The sequence below is a fragment of the Condylura cristata genome, unplaced genomic scaffold (genome assembly GCF_000260355.1).
Source record: "Condylura cristata isolate star-nosed mole 26May11 unplaced genomic scaffold, ConCri1.0 scaffold00018, whole genome shotgun sequence".
NCBI classification, from domain to species: domain Eukaryota; kingdom Metazoa; phylum Chordata; class Mammalia; order Eulipotyphla; family Talpidae; genus Condylura; species Condylura cristata.
The window spans coordinates 3,311,656-3,328,801 of record NW_004567119.1 but is presented as its reverse complement, the minus strand read 5'-3'; positions in this window follow the sequence as shown (position 1 = coordinate 3,328,801).

Sequence of the window (17,146 nt, the reverse complement as noted above, 5' to 3'; positions counted from 1 at the left end):
CCAAAGTTGAGAAGATAAGTAAGTAGCAGACAGAGATAAGACATGTAACTGTAAAAATGCAAAGGGCTTCTAGGTAATAATTAGTTAAAAAATACAGTGTGGTAGACAGCTGTTCTCTTAGACATCTCAGAGACAGTAGAACACTCCCCAACGTTTCCCCCAACAAAGGAAGCAGTAAATCAAAGCTGGTGTATTTATTGACTAACCCCTTTAGCCGTTTGGCTGGATTGTACATCCCGGCAATCCATCCTTCCCTTTGTGCAAAGTAGCTTTGAGAGGGACAGAAAAAGTCCTCCCACAACCCCCTTGCAAATACTTGCGGTTGGTCGCCCTCTGGTGGACAATGTTGGCTCTTTTGGGCTTAAAATATATGTAAACATTTTACATGACAAGCTGGCAGGAAAAGACTGAAGGGAAATGTAGAGGTTAGTATTGTAAGGCCCTTGCATTGTTCAGAATATGGTAAAAGTTTGCTCTAAGGTTTGGAATACAGTAAATAAAAATTAACAATAGCAAGAATATAAGCAAACACTAATGAAAGTTTTATAACTAATAAGCTAATAGAAAGGCAGAAATAAAATGCCGAGAGATGATTAACCCTCAAAAAGTCAAGAAAGAAGCAAAAAGAAAAGCTAATATAATTATTGATATTAGCTTTATAAGTGGAAATGGTAGGTGGTAGACTTAAGCCCATCTATATTAATATTACTGGACTAAATATTATAATTAAAAGACACAGAGGTGATCAAAAGAAAATTTTAAAAAATACATCCAAGGCAGAGTAAGAAATGCAACTCTATATAAAGTCAACATAAGAAAGCAGTATGTTTGAAAGCAAAATAAGAGTAAACATTTTAGTGCACAAAGACACTCAGATCAGTCACAGAGTCCTATGCATGGATTTTAAAGCAAATCATATTTCTAGAGATAATGGTGGCATTTTATAGGATCAAAACCAGCACAGTGTATTTACCTTTGCATTTTCTTAGTAGGCAATTACTTGATGCCTTTGAAATAAATACTTCCCAATGAAATTAGAGATATTCTATTAGTTCTCAAGCTTGGTGATTTTTAAAGTCTTTAGCGTATCAAATAATTGCTCAGAGAAGTGCAAAGAAATATTTTAATTGAAATATTATAAGTGAATAATACACAGAGATCACTGTGGACAGTTAACAAACTATCCACACATACATAGTTCATGAAACACAATCACTAAGGACCCGCACGTCAGACACGTGACAGCAGAGACCCACCGGGGCCATCACTTCTATCTATTTCTGATTATTTTCATTGAATTTCTTGTCATTCTTTACCTTCGGCTCTATCATGCATGAGCCACAGATACCAGAGGTTCACCCTAACACTTGCCTTCCAGCCCCAGCACACAGGTCACTGAACTGGAGAACGTGTGTAACCAGGAGAGTTTGTGGAGACTGAGTTCTGGTCTTAACAGAACTGGTGTCAGCAGATGACATGTCAGACCTTATCTCATTGACAATAGTGGGTGTATAAACATCCCTCTCTTCAAAGCTTCTTTGCTAACCCTCCACACGTGCCTGTACTTCGAGTGAAAAAGCACTTCCAATTATTTGTTTTGAAGGCCCCTGTCTTTTAAACTCAACTCCCTACTCTGAGCACCTGGCCATAGAGGAGTAGCTTTGTAAACAGAGAAGACCTGAAACAGACCCGTCCCTGTCACTAGGAGAGAGTACAGTCTAGTGTCATGTGTGGACTGGTAGAAAAGATGTAACAGTTTGACAAGTGAGTGTTCCAGGGTCCTCGTGACCCACTAACACTCTAATGGCAAGAACTTAGCTCCTTTTAAGTTTTTGCCATCATCAGGGGAGAGGGAATCCTACCTGGATTTAGAATCAGAAAGACTTACTGAATGCAAAGGACGCTGGGAAGCATCTCCTAATTGCAGTGGAAGTCGATGAGCTAAAGCGCCCTCTATGGACGCATAACGCCCAGGCGCAGGTCTTACTCCTGTCCTCTCTTCCTGACCACTCACTCTCTGGGGTGCAGTCTTGCTGGATCCCCACTCACGTGGGACTGCTCCTCCTTTTCTGTCTCGATGGCGCTCTTCCCTCAGAACCCTGCATTCTGCACGCGTTCATCTCACCCGGAGACTGGCTCGCTAACTCCTGGGGTGCTGATTCCTAAAGCAACAACATCTATGATTCCTTCATCACTTCACTTCTGAAAGTCCCTAGCGCACGGTTCACCTACTGAATGGACTATGTGGAATGCATGTGGAGTTTGTCTTACAGAATATTAAAGAGTTAAAAAATAAGTATTATTTTCAGTAAAATTCAGTAGAAACGCTGGGTATCTGTTCCTTGTTTGCCACATTTTCATGGGGAAAAGTTTAGCCTGAAGAATTATGATCATACAAAAATATAACAAATTTACTATTAAAAACGAACCATTTCAGTCTGTGATGACAAGAAATAAAATAACTCCAAAGCTACTAGCAAGGAACATTATTTTACTCTGTGGCGTGACCCTGCATGGCATGACATATCACCACACTTCCGAGCTTGCTGACAGCTGGGGCAGGCCACTGTGGCTCCGTCGTTTCACATGCACAATGCATAGCTCAGAGCTCAGAGCTCGGCGTTGATACTGCTCTGAGCAAGGCTGTGTGCATAGCGATTATCTTTTATTTTATTTAATTTTTTTATTTTAAATAGTAACACACTTTAGAATCAAAACACGCTCGCTATGCAGAATACATTTTTCCCAGGGCACTACTATTTTGCAATGAATGTGGCAAAATCCTCACTAGCAGGACACACAGGGGTGATGTGTGAGAGCTCTTGGTTGTCATCCTCTGTTGACTTACTACAAAGCCTCAAAAAGTGCTTTTGTTTGCCTCAGAAAACATGCCATAATTATGAAGTGCTGGCAACGTGCTAGTATTTAGATGAAATAACAACAGGCATATTTTTAATAGAGAATGATTAGTTAACTATGAATCCAGAGCCAAATTTGCACACATTTTTGTTAGTAACATTAATGGGAGGAAACGTGGCTATTATTTATTATTTTCCCATCTCTTGTGTCCTGTCCCCAGTTTGCTCTCATTTCACACTCAGGTGCTTTATTTCTCACTTAAGGTAAGACTGACTGATGAAGGCTTAAGACATTATCACCACAAAGAAAAAATGTTTACATAACCATTATCAATTTTTAATGTGACCATATGGGTAATCCCTTTCTATCTGCTCAGCTGGAGCAGTTGCGTCTAAGGGCAGACGCCGGTTTTGAAGCCTGCTGATGAAGGGCCTTTCACACTCAACCTTCCACACTAGTTCCTAATAGCACGTACAGTGGCCTTGGTCCAGGCTCCACTGACTAAATAGCTTGGACACAGATCAGGGGGTAAATCAAACAAGTAAACAAAGTGAATCAAATCATCCCCAGCTCACACACACACCCATCTCGGGGGATACGCTCGCAGAGACCCTCCTGGTCCCACACATTGGCCCCTGCTCACGAGGCCCTAAGTCCCCTCTGTGGATTACCTCACCACAAAAGAAGGGATCGCAGGAGAAGGAGCGCTGATGTTAAACAATAAATGAGTCATACTTGACATTGAGATTAAAGTCAAATAAAATCACCAAAAAAACTACACTTGCCAGATGAAAGAAGAACCAGTAATCAAAATAAAGAAATCTCATTCTCGGAGTATCCTGGAGAGGATACGAATCATCTTACGGCACTAAACCATGTAAGATACTATATTAAAAATCCCTATTTTGAGTCATGTGCCTATGTTTTTGGGTTCCATTTTTTTTTTTCTCTGTTAGTTGTTTAACTATCAAGCTTTGATCAGTGTCTCTCTTTCTCAGTCATAGCCTGCTGGAACAAATGCCCAGAAAGAGGTTCTTCAGGACTGAGAGGGAACTCTTGGGAAATGCAGGTCACCGAGGAATCATCTTTATTGGTCAGGAAAAGGAGAGCATTGCTTTTTTTCAGTATTGCTTAAATTTAAGGAGGAGTCTAGTCTGATATTTCCTAAGGTGTACAAAATAAAATACAGAGTACAGAATGTGTTCTACAATAGCAAAGATTCAGGAAGTCATGTCGATTCTATACCCAGCTATACTCTAGTCATCTGTTGGCAGCTTCCCTGTCAGCAATCATTAAAAAATCTAAGCATGTAAGAATTCCTTTCTTCAGTAAAGAAATATTTTTACTTTTTAAATGTTTTAGAAGGTTATTTGACAGATAATGTATTTTAGCTTTGTGCCTTAATAAATATTTATATCAGCAAACTTGTGTCATTTGAAGTCACACGATTTTGAGAAACTGACTCTGTCTAATCACAACACTTGGCACATGAGAACGACACGATCCCTGGAAGTTAAGCAATTTCCCAGGATACACGTATTTAGTGGGAAACCCACTGTTAGCAACACAATATTCTCCCTGTTACCTTTCACATCATGTTAACACATATTAGTCATATATCTTGGTTCACAAATATGTATATGTATACACACACACACATAACAAACAAATTATATATATACCACACACACATATATATACACCAATTTTAGTACAATATTTTCTCTATATGTCAATATTTCTATATTTGAATTAAAGAAATAACCCTACAAAAACATAATCATAAAAGGTACCAATAAAGTGACTACTATTCTTATTTATTACAAGTTTACATGAACTGATCATTTCAATGTCTAATTACCCATGTCATCTATTCGGAAATAAAGAGTTAAGTTTATCAATCTTTTTTTTTTTTTTTTTTCATTAAGGACACATGATAAGTTGTGAGATGTAGTTACTGACCCTATATCAGGTTACTGTCATTCTGACCTTCTGAAAGATTCTAGATGTTATGAACACGCATGCAGTGTAAGGTGTGACAGTTAGAGCCAAGGTGGCCATTGAGAGCCAAGGTGGCCATTTAGAGCCAAGGTGGCCATTGAGAGCCAAGGTGGCCATTGAGAGCCAAGGTGGCCAGTGAGAGCCAAGGTGGCCAGTGAGAGCCAAGATGGCCATTGAGAGCCAAGGTGGCCATTGAGAACCAAGGTGGCCAGTTAGAGCCAAGGGGCCACTAAATGCAGAGACCATTCCCAGATGCACTCACCTAGCCACAAATAGTGATTTTCATGTGGTCTTGGGTATCAGTAAGGGAAGAATAGCATATAGAATTTCTCCTTAATGGCCACTGTTCAGGGTCCTCATTCATAGGGACGTTTGAAGGGATGAAAGGACAGGAAGTCAAAATACCAATAAACTTGAATAGTTTACCAAGTGGCTTTCAAAATAGTGTTGAACCTCATCAACATGGAACCTAGTAAAAGCCTAATGGAAATGAAATGATCGTACTATGTGCCATACCTTAATGGGAAGAATGTTGTTGTATCATCATAGGGCAGCTGAGGTTCTGCTTACGTCAGGAAGAATCTATTGGAAAAAGAAGAAAACTGTAACTATCATTTCACTGTTGACATTGGAAGATCGCTTACAAAATAAAACTAAACAAAAAGTGACCCACAAAAAACAAGAAATGAAGAAAATGGAGACCTACTTAAAGAGAGCAGTGAAATTAATTGGGGTCTGGTGGGGTGTAGCTCCATCTTGCTCATTTTTTCGTGTTTTAGTGTGTCCTGGAACTGATCGTTTTATCATCTCTGAGCCTTATCTATTGCTGCAGATAAGCCAAGATGGCGGTGACCTTTGCGTGGTAAATTACTAAAAGCGATACTTAGATCATTTGTTTCATTTTTTTTTTTTTTTAGTTTATTTTGTGCTAGGGTAATAGTGGCTCACCACACTGTACATGATTCAGAAATCCAGGACCCCAGCTTTTTGGGTGTGCGCTGCAACCCCAACCCACACCAAGGTGTCTGCCGTCACTGAATACTCGTGTCTGTCAGTTCATCAACACCACCGTGCACTTCCGGTTGTCTGTCCTCTCCTGTTGGTATCACCATCATTTGTCAGGTTTATTTCTTTCATCACATTTTCCCTGAATTAAAATGAATACTTTGTGGTTTCATTTCTCTGCAGTCAGTCAACTGAGGTCTGAAAATATGTACATAAGGCATTTTTTTTTAAAAAAGATTTATTTAATTCTGCATACAGAACTGGGGTACAGGCCAGAGGTACAGGGGAAGTGAGAGGGCTCATCAGAGACAGAGCTGGGAGCAGAACAGGCAGATTGACAAGTCCACTGCTGAGGGGAGCAGCAGGCGGTCAGGAGAGGTCTGCCGAGCCCTGTGGGTCACCTCCGGGGCAGGCGGGGATCGAACTCATGCTGAGGTGGCTTTAGCTTCTCAGTGCTGCGCTGTAACCCGCTGCTTCACCAGGAGGGCCACATCAAGGCATTTTAGGACAATGAGGAACAGAACAGTCACATCACTTGTATTACTGCGGGGTCTGATCGTTTTATGGGATTAGCGGTGTTGTAGTTGATCTCTTGCTCTGCCTAGCTGATGTATTCAGTTTTGTACCATGTTAAAGGATGGGCTGATGGGGAGGTGGAGAAGGGGAAAGAGACTCTGCACAGACGCAGGTGGGCGGAGAGCTGCCCTTGCCAGCCCAGAGTCTGCCTAATTTAACTGTTAGGGAAGGAGCGCATGGGGCGGGTGCACACCGGGCTAGGAGCTGTCTGAGGGCTCAGGCCAGTCCAGGGGTCTTGGGACGCTCCCTGCAGGTTACGGGCTAACTCACGGCAGCAGCGTCTTTCTCCATCAAGCCAGTCCCGCTGGCCGGCATGGGGGTCCCTGCCCGTCGTGAGGGCCATGGGGCTGTACCAAGCATTGCAACCACTTGCACTAACCTGCTCACAATCTTCGCCAGAACCTGTGCTCATGGCCTTGGTCCCCTCGCTGAAGTTGTGCTGGCCCAGGCACGCAGGGGTAAAGAGCTTCCCCCTTGATCTGTCTAAACGGAACTTCCAAGGTTTGTCCCTTTGCAATTGCTTCTGAGCTGCTCACATTTGCTTGTCTGCCACCCTAAGGCTCTGCAGCATGGGGCCCTTCCTCATGCACCACCCTGGTGCTGTTGGCAGTTATTCTGTGTGTTTCTTTTTACTCTTCAAACCGGTCTGCACTCACTAAGTTTGGGGCAATGTCTTCCGCTTCTTTATTTACCTTTTCTGCACACGATGAGAGGTGCTCAAATCCTTGTTGACTGATTGACTGAAATAGCTGCACCCCATGAGGCTGTTCTTGTCATTAGCCGGCAGAATGAGTTTGGGGGTGTACTTACTGCCCGCCCATTGCCCTCCCTCATCCTCAGAAGCAGCACTCGGGATGGTGCAACTCCAAGGGACGGTCACGTTTTATAGATCATCTTCATGGATTTGATGCGTTGCATGAAGCTTGAGTCATCCCTCTGTATTCAAACCGCACATATGATGTAGCTGGAAATAACTTTGCTTTTTAAACATTAAAAAAATGCCACTCACTTCTTGGACTTGTCATCTTAGTTTACTATTAAAAAAGCTTAAGGAAGAAAAACACTAGAAATGTTTGACTCTAGCCAAAACCATTTCTACTTACTGCAGGAGAAGTAGAATAATTTCTTCAAAGAGAGAGAGAGAGAAAGATAAGCTTTTGAGAAAATCATTCTTTACGAAAGCAAATATATACATGCTAATTGTTTTAATGGAATTGTACCACAGTATTTTTATTTTTTAAATATGTTTTTAGATATATATCACATATTATATATGTATATATATATATATATATATATATATGTGACAGAGTGAAAAACTGAGTTTTAAATGAATATTCTATTCCAAATAGCACAAAACCTGCCCCTATTTTTTCAGTTGCTCTTAACGCATCCTTAGTAATATATGGGTAAAACAAGAAGTACATTTTTGGGTGAAATTTTGTTTTCTAGCCATGTTTAGATGTTACTATAAAATTTAGCCAATGCAGATCCACTTTTCCCCTGACTTTGCTTTTGGTCACTTGCATTCTTGATTCTCAAGGATTCGCCTCATTGATTTAGCCTGGCTGATCCTTTTCATCGCCAGCTGCTTTATTTTCGCTTTGGCGACCGTTCTCCGTTTCCCAGGGACATTCAGTTCCTCCGTGAAGACCAGGGCAGCACACTTCCAGCGCCTCCAGGCCCTGCTGACCTTCTCCCGCTGGCTCGGGGTTCTCCTGACTCCCACCCTCTCTGGGCTGCACAGTGGCTCTGCCCCCCTCAGTGGGCTCCAGACCGCGGTGCCTCAGACCGCTGCGCTCTCGGCGCGCGAAGGAACCTTTCCTGGTCGGGCTCGCTGAATGGGGTGTCCTTCACCTCCCCTTTGAGCAGACACGGAAGGAGAAAGGAAATGACCCCCAAGGGTGGTTCTGTGGCCAGAGGGCGCCCTTTGGAGGCCACGGAAAAGGGGCTGGGGCACAGAAGGGATCTGTGTGCCCAGGTTCGGGGGCCCGTGGCTCCCGGGCCTCGAGCACTGGCTCGGCTCCTCCCGCCCTTTGTCCTGTCTTCTGGATTTCGGTGATTTGCAAGAACGCAAGCTCTTCTCTGTCTAGGGGTTAAAAGCCGGAGTGCTTTTAGGTTAGGACGGGGAACTAAAATTCAGGTCGGTTTGGGTGTGCGTAGAGGGGAGACGGGGAGCGGCCGGTGAGAGTGCGGGGGGGGGGGACCCCCCTGGAGGAATGTGGGTCCTTCCTGCCCCTGCGGGCTGCAGACTCTGCTTCCTCTTCAAGCACCACGGGTCAGCACCCGCAGGTCGAGGCTACTTTTTGCGCCTTGGGGGGATGCAAGGATCTAAGAAGAGCCTGTCTGGATTCCGTCCATTTCAGTCATGCTGAAAAGCTCTTTACAGCATGTGTGTGTGGTTAGAGACTCAACCCGGTCTCTAGACTTATTTTCCAAGACAGCCACCTTTCAAAACCGTGAACTTTATCTCATTTAGTGCTAGAACTAACCAGAACGTCTTTCAAGCTCCCATGTGAAGCTTGGGGCCTTCTAGTCCCACCACTGCCGGGAACGTGTGCTTAGAGCCCGCTTGAGGACGCCCGCTAACGCCCCTCCTCCTGGGAGTCCCCGATGGGCATGACATTGCGACGCTCCGAAAAGGTCTGCATTCACTGTTTACGGGTAATTAACTCTTAGGTAGGTTATTTTTGTAGCCTTTCAAAAATAAACACACATCCCCTTATTTGGAAAAGAACATGCGGTTGCTCTTTGAAGCAACTGGCACCTCTGACTTCATGGTAGGGCGGTGGTCACAACAGGGGCTGAAGACAGGGGACAACAATCTCCTCTCCCCAGCATTTGTCACGAGCTCACAAGTGCATGAATAAAAAGAAGGTTCCATTTAGGAAACCTTTCTAAAGTCTCAAATTGGCCTTTTTTTTTCTTTTTTGAAGGTTTTAACTTATCTATACCAGCCATTTCTGCATAATCGGAATAGAAATGACCTTTTCGCTGGTCAAGAAGTGGCTGTCTCAGGTTCGCTTGGCTCCCTGTTGACCAGGCCCGTGTGGAACTGTGGACCCTGGGTCTGAATATCTTTATAATACATTTGCAAATCTTACAATACACTTACAAAGATTTGCAAATCTTATTTTTCTAAAAGAGATTTATTTATTTACGCATACAAGAACTGGGGTACAGGCCAGAGGTGTGGAGGGTGAGAGGACTCACCAGAGACAGAGTGGGGAGCAGAACAGGCAGATCGACGAAGTACACTGCTGAGGGGAGCAGTGGGGAGACAGGAGAGGTCTGCCGCGCCATGTGGGCAGCTCCCTGGCTGGGACTCGAACTTGTGCTGCAGTGGCTGCCGATAGCTTCACAGTGCTGCTCTTTAACCCCTTGTGCCAGCAGGGAGGACCCTAGTTTTTAATGTCTGAACATGAACTTAAACCCCATTACAGGTTTCAAACTTACATCAATCACAGAACTAGGTTTTCAACTTCTGCATACAAAACTCATTATTAAGTATCGATAACAGATAAATAACTCATTTCCTGCTTCTGCTAAACAACCTTGTTATATATAACTTGAGCAACTTTGCAAACTCACATGATCGCTGTTATTTAAAACATGTCTGCTTCCCGCCCACGCCTCTTGACATGCTAAGTCTTACTTCTCCTCCCTTGCTGAGCAACCTGGCCATCTCCTTTAATTCTGGCGTTAGACTGCCCAGGTGCTTCTGTAACGGTGACGCTGTAACGGGGCTGATGAGGCTGTGACAGCCCCACATGCCAACAGAGGCCCAATGATTCGGTTCACATCCTGGCCTGCGTGGGCCACAGCGTGTCCTCGCACATACGGCGCGGGGCTTGGAGAAGCGTCGTCAAGCTGGCGGGCTGTGGTTGATGTCTCTGGGCTCACATGCCCCATTTAAGTCTGGGCTGTTCCAAATTGGAGCCTGAGTCTTGTCAACTTGTGCTGAAATGTGAGGACGTCCAGATTTTTTACAGCTTCTAAGCCGCCCAGACAAGTATAATTATCAGCGGTCCAAAGAGCGAGGGATAGAAGCCAAAGGCAAATAAATGAGGGAGTGAGCAGAACAGCCGCAGCTGTCGGGTCAAGCTGGGTGCAAAATGGTTTCGCTTTTTCAGAAATCAGAGGAGAATGTCACCACAGCGGAGTTGTTGTCATCAAATGGACTCATTCCTTGGCGCTTGGAGGAAACCAGCTCAGACAAGAGGCTTTGAGTGAGTGCGGGGTGGCAAGGAGAGGCAGACATGCTGGCTTGGCGAGGAGGCGAGCCTCCCGGCCACTGAGAGGCAAGTTTTCTTGGAGAGAGGGAGACGCCACAGATACCAATACCAAGACAGGCTTTAAGCTTTAAATTCTGGCCCAGAACTGGAACGCCTGCTCACGAGCTGTAGGAAGAACTAGAAATTGCACCCAAATTCGACCTGCTTGACTTTCCTCTCAGCTATAGGGTTCATTTCTCACTTCTCTTCTGTTTTCAGAGTTGAGGGCTTTTTTTTTTATCTTCCTGTGACTCCACCCTGTCCTCATTCTCCTTTGGCTGGTCCTGAGCCTGCACACTGGGTGTGGCTTGCAAGCGAAGGGCCTCAGGCAAAAGTCAGTTCCCTCCTCACTCCCACTATTGTCCCGTTCTGACGTTGTGTCCACAGGGTTTGCCCTTCGACAGTTTCGTTTCTGTAGCAACGGGCAGCACGGCACGCTAGCCCTGCGCAAAGCCGAGGGGAAGACACTGGTGTGGGGAGGGCAGGCGGGCTGGAGGCACGGAGCCGCTAGGGGAGTGTCTTCTGTTCCGACAGCTGAGTTCTGGTTGTTCTGAGGTGGGCATGAGACCAGCAGCCTCAGAAATCTGGTTTATTATGAAGATGCTGAATGATTTGTAAGTGTTGACAAGTTGTTATTTTCTGTTTAGGGGATATTTATGTTCTTGAGAGCATGGCCATAGGAGGTGTGAACAGAGGCGTGTGAGAGCGCCCTTAGCCTTATCTCATCAACTCAAAGACTGTTCTAGAACAAACCCTAGAAATAAACATGCCAGAATTCTTACAGGGCGCTCCCCACTTTGGGGTTGTCTTTAAAAGAGTGGCGAGTTTTCTCTACTGCGACCTCATTTTCTGTCCACACCTGGAGAGTGCATCTCCCCGTGCAGGGCGGTGGCAGCCTAATCCCACCAGTGAGCCCTAAACAGCCCTTGACTCTACTGTGCTCCCTGTCATTCCACGACCAGGGTCTCCCGTTCGCTGTCACCTCACCCGAAGATGTTTCTCTAACGTCCTAGGCCTCCCTCTACTTCCTGTCTTGGAAGAATTTGCACCCCGTTGACTTCCCAGCACCTCTTCCTCCAGATTCCTGGCCTGTCTTCCCATGTGGTTGTTTCCATCGAAAGGTCTAAATCTCATTCGCAGCTGGACACCAAAATGCCCGCAGCTGTCCTCTTCCTAAGTGTCCGACTTGAGTGTCCTCTACAAGGAAACATTCAACCTTGTGTTCTTGGTTGTGTTCTAATAAAACTTTATTGAACAAGTGTCACGGTGAGGGAGATTTCACCTACGTCTGGAGCTTGCTGATCCATGACAGTTTTCCAACTGTCCTAAGTTTTCCCTATACATCTACCCATTTCTATATTTCACTAAGTCCCTGTGGCAACCTTTTAATGACTTCTTTTTACCTCCCGAACGAGACATCAGCCAGGCCCAGGAGACTTGTTATCTACTGACTGGGTGGCGGTCAGTGAGCTTCTGTCCTGCGGGGCACAGGGATAGCGTTCATTTCTGCAAGCACAAACAAGCCGCTTTGGAGGGACGGCCCGTGGTTTTGTTTTTTTCTGTCTCCCCCCATCATGGCCTCTGCCATTTATCTGCAGGGCCGCCACCAGAATCTGCCCCTTTGAAGCAGCCTGAAATCCAGACAAAGTTATTCATTCCATTCCCTCGGGAGTGAATATCTTTATCACTGCACCATGCAACAATGATTATTTCACCTTCCCCAATGCTTCCTGCCTTTCTCATGCACCTCTACACCCTTGCCCAGAACTCAGCATTTGGAGACCTGCCCCACCACACCGCAACTCCCGCCCCCAAGGGGCTCGATAGCTTTTAGCAGCAGGAATATTTCCTCAGAGTAAAGTCTGTGCTCTAGGTCTTTCTAGACACGGGCATGGTTTGCTCCCACAGAACATCTGAGGGCATCGAGAGCATGTGTCCTCATGCCCCGGGGAAGGGCGGGCTGAGGGAGGAACAGGGGCTCAGGACCCGCCGACAACCCAGGGGGCCACGAGCCCCAGAAGCAAGGCCGGTCCAACCCCAAATCTTGTAGTGCTGAGCTTAAGACACCATGGCCAAGATCAGGCAAGGCTATTCCTGTGCATTAAAAGTTGCTTATTTTATAGCCAAGGTCCAGGTGGTTCCCACTCTGTTCATATGGTTGTGTGATTTCTGTACTAGAGCTCTTTGGCCATTTGTTTTCATAATGATGATTTCTGAGAACAGGCACCTTAAAGAAATCCGGCTCTCCGCGCCTTCCTGGACACTGTAGTCATTTTTATTTGACATTAATATTTATAGGGCAAACACAGGGATGCTTGATGAGCAGGAAAAGTCAGGCTATGTACTGATGCTGGTAAATTCACCCAAGTTTTGAGCAGCACCCTAAGGTGCAGCCAGGACTGCCTTGGGGGTTTGGGGATGAGGACACTGAATTTACCCTTTCAAGGATGAATTACCAAGCAATACTACCCCTCTGTGCTCTTGAGTTTCAGAATGAGGTGAGAGTATGGAATTGTTCCTAAATACAGTGCATTCTATGCTTTCAAATAATCATTGCAAATATTTAAATATGAACAAGGGGATACTCAGAGTGAGGGAGCAAGAAGGAAAGAGAGGAGGGGAAGGAGAGAAGGAGGGAGGCTGGGAGGAGGGAAGACATATAACTGGCACAGAAAGCTAGAGGCTTGCAGCAGGCAGAGACCGGTTTAGACTTGGGCTCGGAAACTAATGAGTGGTGTGACCTTGGACGACTTTCTGATTTTCGTCTCTATCCTTAGCTGAAAAACAGCGATAGCATTGTTATGGAAATGAGATGAAAATATATACAGAAAACATCCATCACTGTATTGGGCACATAGAAGGAGCTAAATATATGTGTAAAAAATAATGTTTGACAATCTGTAGAGCATAACTTCCTAAAAGTAATAGAATGCTTCCAGATAAAGTCGTTTAGGATCAGGCAGCCGGTGAGATGATTTCTATGAATATATTTGTATCAGTAGCACTGAAGTTAATAAAAATTCTCTGTTCCCTCCTTTCCCCAAAGTCAGTCAAGAATGTTAACTGAACCCCCAGTTCAATTTCTTGTCCTGCCAGTACCACTTTGAAGGTAAAACATGCTGCAGACAGAGGCTGTGACAGTGCCCGGCACAGGGCACCGCCACTCGGCTCCCGCTGGCTGTCTTGTTTCCCTGCTCCCCCTTTTACTCTCTCCCAACTCAAAAAGAATTCAAATTTCCTATAGGAGTGGGCCAGCCAATATTCTCACCAACAGTGAACAGTGGTTTCTTTTTCTCCACGAGTCTATGGAAAATAATATGGACGTTTTTAAAAATATCAAAATAATCCAGGAATTATATTAGTAGGTGGCCTCCAAAGAATCGAAAGCACAAACAGAAAAGGATAGATATACACACTCCTGTGTTCATCACAGCACTACTTCTTGTAGCCAAGCTATGGAAGCAAAGTAAGTGCCACACAGATGGGGGAAAGAGGAAGATGGCAGAGACATGTGGCGGAATATTATGCAGCTATGAAAAATACGGTGTCTCGCTGTCTGCCGCAACATGGGTGGAGCTGAGAGGGCTGATGCTGAGTGAGATATGTCAGAAGAAGAAAGAAAAACGCTGAGTGATTTTACTCATATATGGAATATGAAGAAAACAGGAGTAGATAAAACTAACCCAAATCAGACCCTAGAAAACGACAGAAGACTCCAAGGTGGGGTGCGAGGGATAAAGGAGGGAAGAGGAGCAATGGGCTTCAGGGAAGGATGATGGGTGTTCTGGAGGTGGGCATGTTGTGGTGACATACGTCTGAAGAGGTGTGATCCTGCACCCCTAAATCACAGGCAGTGTTGTAAGCCAACGTTGCCTCAATAATAAATAAAACAAAAGCACTGACTTTTAATTTCAAAATTTTAAAGTAGAAATCAATTTACTCAGCCTCTGTTCACGCTCTACACTAGTTTCTACGCAGCACACACAACCCCAATTTCCTCCTCACGTCTTTCTTGGCTCTGGGCCTGACTGGGGCCTGTGTGCCATCATCTCACCTCAGCACTGTATCTCCACTGCTCCAGGCACAAGAGCTTCTGGACTGTCCTTCAAGGGAACCAGATGTCCCCCCTCCAGCTTTGCAGAAGCTCTCCCCGGCTCCTCCTGACACTGACGGCTTGTCCTTTGGCCTCCACCTACTCTCCACCCCCAATCCGGCCCCACTATTCAAAAGCAGAACGTGCTCTTGTTCTGACCTTGGTAGTCTATTTTGGGCACCTGGGCATGCTACTGCCATTAATTCACATGGAAAAATTTCATGCATTCCCAGATGCCAAAAATAGCCTACCAAATCATACCAAGTAGGAACATTTTACTTTTGGATAGCAGGGAGACTGGTTGTTGAGGGTTTACCTACCTACACTTTGTTCCTGACCAGGCTAGAAATTCCACATAGGGACAATCAACGTGTGTGTCACTTGCAGCCATAAATCCAGAATCGAAAGTTCCACCAAATATCCATTTATATCCAGCCATGTTTGCACCATGTCTGGCAAAAATAATTATGCAGCAAATATTTGCCATATGACTGCATGGATTAATAGATGAACACACAATAGAAAATGGGACATGTTTTCTTAGGAGTTTATCAAATGTTTCTTGGATGGACAATTCATATAGAAGGTATTTTACAATTGCTTCATTTTCAAGATTTGATTTAAAATTTGTCAATAGCAGTATCTGCATCACAGCACAAAAGGGTACTCTTAGCATTACATCTCCAGGGGACTTCTTTTTGATTCCAGATTAAAAATGTGCGTCCTCCAGAAATGCTGGTTGAATTACAAGTTGGTGCAAAGAAAACTTTTCTAGAAACACCAGATGGCTTTTGTTTACGTCTTAGTCTCGGCCTCTTTTTTTCTTGGTGGAGATATTTGTAGATGGTTCCATGTTATTTACGTAATGCAGTGATTAAATTTTTTAAGAACTGAAATAGGATTTATGCTGAAGTAACATATTTTAATATCAAAATAATTCTCAAAGTCCAAACTTCATATGGCTAAAAGCACTTTATCACATTTATTATTTAAAGCAAAACCCTGTGGAACAAGTTTTATTATCTTACATAAAAGAGGAGGCTGAGGAAGGAAAAGAAAAAAAACTTGTTCTCTGAACTGCACTGCCATGGAGACAGAAGGTTGGAAGCAAAACCTGAGTCAGACTTTCAACTCCGGGTTTGGGCTTGGACCTAGGAATCCCCTTTCCTCGCAAATCCTGCTGCTGTCGCTCACTCAAGAGAACTTCACCATGGCTTTAATTAGTCATTTGTTTTTTTTCCTGTGCTCTGTCACCTTCCCTGATGCCAGCTAAGGGTTATGACACAGTTTCTGTGGGGCGTCACTAGGGTTGGTCACTACATAGGCTGGGGACCTCTCAGCTCTGAGGCAATAGAGAAGGCAGAAAAGAGACCACGAGACGCAGCCACCACTTCGCATGCGCACGCGTTACAGTGACAGGTTCTCCGAGGTGCATAGCTCCGGGCTCCACACTGGCCATAGGGAGCATCAGGTCCGTTCCAGAGAAGCAGGGATCGCAACACAGGCCCCAAGTGACCGGGACCAGACCCAGTGCTCGGGGTTTGCAGGTAAGAGTGCAGGTGAGTATTGGAACATGCTTTTTAAAGATTTTATTTATTTATGCACAAAGAACTGGGGTGTGGGCCAGCGGTTGGGGGTGTGAGGATTCCCCAGAGACAGAGTGGGGAGCAGAACAGGCAGAGCTACTGAAACACACTGCTGGGGGGAGCAGTGGGGAGACAGGAGGGCTCTGCTGTGCCCTGGGGGTCACTCCCTGGCCGGGGATCAAACTCAGGTGCAGCGGCTGGACATAGCTTCATAGCACTGAGACATAACCCTGTGCCACCAAATATTCAAATATTGGAATATTTGAGAACATATAGCTTGAGACTAAAGGGACGAGGCACAAAGTTGCTTTATCCATCTAAGATAATACTCAGGAAGAACTGGAAGAAGTAGAAGGAGTATTTACATAAGAAGCAGTCATTTGCTATCTGTGTGGGGATGGCAGGGCATCAGAAGGCACTCCTTATAAAGAGACTCAACTAAATACTTACAAAAAAAAAAAAAATTGCTCATCTGAAAAGTCCTGCTTTGTAATAAGACAGCCTTGTATCCCAGGACCTTAAAAGGAGATGGTCTGGGGCCCTCCCTGGTGGCGCAGCAGGTCAAAGCACAGCACTGAGAAGCTAAAGCCACTTCTGCATGAGTTCGATCCCCGCCTGCCCGGGAGGTGACCCCAGGGCGCGGCAGACCTCTCCTGACCCGCCCGCTGCTCCCCTCAGCAGTGTGCTTCGTCGATCTGCCTGTTCTGCTCCCCGCTCTGACTTTGGTGAATCCTCTCACCGCCCCTGTGCCT